We start from the raw sequence: 4,638 nt of genomic DNA, 5'->3' as shown, positions 1-4,638 counted from the left end.
CTCCTAGCAAAAACCTAATCATGTCATAATTTACTCATCTAAGTAAGTGTTCTTAGATACAGCCATAAAGGAGTTTGTGTGCATATCCTATTATTGCTGTTACTGCTCAAACTTGTTTTCAATCTCCTTAGGAGCCATCTTCTGTTTCAGTTTTGTTGCTTTTCTCTGATGGGTGGTTACAAATATGGCCACATGATCATGAGTACCACTGTCTTTGAGCTTCAGCCTAAAAGCCCTAGATGCTAAATGTTTTTATCTATTGGTGTGACTCTCTCTTTGCTCATAATTTGAGGAAAAGAAATGTTACTAAGTGATGATGCTATTCCTCATAATACTTTTCAGAGGTGGAGGTGACCTTCATCAGAATAAAGAAAAATAAACATGATCAAAGTAATGATAATGAACTTGATTGAGCTGGAGTCTTTGACTCTGATCTAGTTCTACTAATCCTATTCCGAGCCTTCATATTTGGTTTGAGGAAACAAACCTGGTCAGCAGCTATCTGTTTTCAGCCTGCTCTCCTTGTAAGGAATGCCTCAGTTATTAATTATGAGAAATAGGCTTTGAGAACTGTGGGTAAGATAAGCTAGAAATGTCATACCTCATCTGCAACCTGGCCAGATCTAACCTTCAAGTACAAGATCTTTTCACTCCCATAGTTCACAGATGCCATTTTGTATATAGCTGGTTCCCACCAAGGGAAATGATATACATATCTGTGACTGGGTCTTGAATTGCAATGAAAAGCCATGACTGCTAGGACAAACCTTTGATACTCTCTTCCCTGTGGATCCTGCATTGGTGACAAAGGAAGGTTAAGAAACAAGCATTTATTAGAATTTGATAAGGGTCAGGCATTGTGCTAAGTGTTTGACAATTATCGGATTCTCTCATTCTTCAGAGGAAGGTGCTATTAACCTCATTTTACAGTAGGGAAAACTGAGAAAGACAGAAATTAATTTACCCAGAGTCACACAGCTAGTGTCTGAGGCCATATCTGAACTTAGGTCTTCCTGAGTCCAGGTCTCTACTGTTCTAATTAGAATCCGGGGCAGTGTTAGGCCATTGACTTATAGATTCCTTAAGTTTTCCCCTTCCTATCTTTGCACATTTGCTTGAACTGTTGAGAATCACTTTTAATTTTGTGGGGATTTATTCTGATATGTGTCTAATGTTTGCTGAATTAAATTTGTATCTGCACACAGTTTATTCTAAGACAGAATTCCAGAGAATTCTAGATTTCAAGCAAGTCAGAAACAAGATTGCTTGGGAAAGAGGGGTAAAGAACAATACTTAAATGTCTTCCCATTCTCCCTGCTGAATGATTTCCACCCCACATTGGTTCTAACATTATTTATCTTGCCATGTGTTACCCAATGCAAAAGAAATTGAGAATTAGTTCTAATAATAAGTCTGCCACCAATGTTCTGTATTTAGGTATGGTAATGCCCCACCTATCTGGAGCTCAGAAAATATCAAATAAGGAAATAAACATAATAGGATCTCTTAGTAAAAAAAAAAAATAGACATTGCAGAGATCATGCCCATTCCTTCAGTAGGAAACAGTGAAAAACCTCTCTCATGTCCCAATCCAGACATAGCAAACCAGAAGTGTTGTATTTTCACTGACAGAAACAAGGAGTTTCTGAGAATGTTGGTAAGAGAGACAGCGAGACCCCCTTAAAGAGCAAACAGAGAACAATAGTAACACAGATGCCTGTGCTCTTTTTTTTTAGTTTTTTGCAAGGCAAATGGGGTTAAGTGGCTTGCCCAAGGCCACACAACTAGGCAATTAAGTGTCTGAGACCGGTTTTGAACCCAGGTACTCCTGACTCCAAGGCTGGTACTTTATCCACTACACCAGCTAGCCGCCCCCTTGCCTGTGCTCTTTTCATAGTGGTAAAGAAAATTGAGAGGATACCCATCAATTAAGGAATGGCTGAACAAAGTTATGGTATATGAATATGATGGAGTACTATCAGTAAGAAATCATGAGCAGCTGGACTTTAGAAAAGCCTGTAAAATTTGCATGAACTGATGCTAAGTGAGCAGAACCAGGAGAATATAATACACATTGACAGCAACATTGTATGATAAACTAAGATGGACACAGCTTCTCTTAGCAGTTCAGTGATCAAGGACAATCCTGAGAGACTCAATATGGACAATGTCATCCACATCCAGAGAAAAAAACTAAGGAGTCTAAATGCAGAGCAAAGTAAACTATGTTCACTTTTTAAAAGTTCTTTTGTTTTCTTTCTCATGGTTTGTTTTCCCCTTAGCTCTAATTCTTCTTTCATAACATGACTAATATGGAAATATGTTAAACGTGATTATACATGTACCAGATTATATACCAACCAGATTATTCGCAGCCATTGGGGAGAGGGAGAGGGAGGGAAAGGAAGGTGGTAGAAGTTGGTAGAACTCAAAAGCCTACAAAAAGATGAATGTTCTAAACTACCTTTATATGTAATTGAAAAAAAAATTTAACAAAAAATTTGGTTATAGTTAAAGGAATGTCACATAGCTTGAAGATGGACCTAAGTGAAAAGCCATCAAATAAATGTATTACTCACTTGATGTTTGATACAAGGCTTTGTGAGGTCCAAGTCATTTTTCCTTTGTCCCAAATTAAATGCTACTTTGTGAAGCCTTTCATGGTGTCCTGGGCTGCTATTGCCTCCTCCTCCTTGCCCACCATTACTTGGACCTATTTCATACATAGTGATGTATGACCCTGGTTTACTTCCTCCCTTCCTAGAATGGAAGCTTCTTGAAGGTAAGTACTGTCTTGTCTGTTTTTGTAGGGGTTTTTTGGGTACCCTCAGCATTTACCACACAGTTTGGCATATAGTGGGCACTTAATAACTGCTTATTGACTAAAGGCTTGTGTCCAAAATTTGTAGCACAAAAGGGTTGAAAAAGCACTGGACCTTAAGTCATATGACTAAGGGTAAGCCACCAATGTCTGTGAAATTCAGTTCCCTCATCTGTAAAATAGGGTTAATACCACTGGTAATATTTATCTGAAAAGGTTTTGTGAAGTCTGAGTTATGTATATAAAGCATTATATAAACATCATCTGTGATGAATGAAGGGAAGGACCAGATCTTCCATGTCCCCACTAGCACAGCGATGCTCTGAACACAGCAAATGCTGAGAACTGGGAGATTTGGTCCCAGGCTGCTTACTACCTGATGGAATGAGGATAGCTTCCCCACACTTTCTCACAAGGACCCTGATGAAAAGGAAAGAATATATTTAAGTATTTTAGAAGGAAGTGCCCTAAATATCCATGGCTGAGCAATCTTTTCAGGTGTACAATGGGCAGATCCATTGCTGGGCATGGGGAGGATCCAGAACAGCAGGACTAACAACTTAAGCTGGAGGTTCTCTGCCTGGGCTCCCAGCAAACAGAAGTCAGTCCCACTTCTGGGAGGCAGTGGCATTTCCAAAGGATCTGTTCTTGTCTGTCTCAGGCTCTCTGGCAGTGAGCCTGGCCCTTTTCACCCTGAATATGAGAGACTACAGCAGATAAACCTGTCCTGCTACAATCTCATTAGTCCAGGAGAGAGCAGGAGGTGGCATGGGTTTAAGAAGCCCCCAGTGTCTTTGAAGAACTGACTGATTAGCGGAGACAGAGCAAGAACCCAGAGGCTATCTTCAAATCTGCTCGATTCCTTAGGAGATGTATCATTTCCGAGAGAGAGAGAGAGAGAGAGAGAGAGAGAGAGAGAGAGAGAGAGAGAGAGAGAGAGAGAGAGAGAGAGAAAGAGAGGGAGATATAAGGTCCAGGGGGAGACAGTAAAGGATATAGAACTAGTCTTTTTTTACAGGAGGACCAAGCCCAGCATGAGTCTGAAAGTCTGATAATCATTTCTGACAAAGAAGCCCAGTGCTGGTCTTTATCCCTGTGCCTGAGGAGCTCTATTTCTTCCTCAATTGTTACAATTCAGTCTCAGAGGAAGATGCTGCATCTAACACCTTTCACAAAAAGTCGACAGAACCTGGTCTGGTTGTCCTTCTGTTCTCACCCTCTCAATTGATTGGAGGCTCCAGGCACGCACGGAAGTGTCCACAGAACTGGTCCCCTCACAATCTTAATAATGATAATAATTCACTCAAATAGAAAGCAAAAGTTTGCAAAATATTTTCTTCGCAGTGGTTGTGTAAAAATGTCATTCCCCTTTATAAAGAAATAAAAACCTTTGAGAGGTTAAGGAACTTGCTATTGGCCACCCAACCATGTTTGAGGCAAGATTTTTTTCCCCAAATTTCCAGACTTCATATCCACCTTCTTCTCACATCATGCTGACTGTTGGCATTCAGCCCCTCCTCATCACTAACTGCTTCAGAGAAGGCAGCCCCTAGCATCTACTGCTCTGACTTCATTAAGTTCTAGGTTAGAGTTGGCAATCTCTATTCCTGGGATTGTTTAGGCCGGGAGTTCTGAACTGTTAGGATTGACCTCAGAAAAGAGTAGAGGAATGGGAAGGACTTCAAGAATTTATGTGACACTGAAAGAATAGGATGGACTTGGGAGGGAGGGCTGACCTATACCCATCTTTCCCTAAACACAGCTCATGGGGTATGTCTGGACAGGGAGAGTTGGAGATACAACAGGAGGACCTCAAA

Source organism: Macrotis lagotis, chromosome 1 (assembly GCF_037893015.1).
Source record: "Macrotis lagotis isolate mMagLag1 chromosome 1, bilby.v1.9.chrom.fasta, whole genome shotgun sequence".
Lineage (NCBI taxonomy): Eukaryota > Metazoa > Chordata > Mammalia > Peramelemorphia > Peramelidae > Macrotis > Macrotis lagotis.
This window is presented reverse-complemented; position numbering follows the sequence as displayed.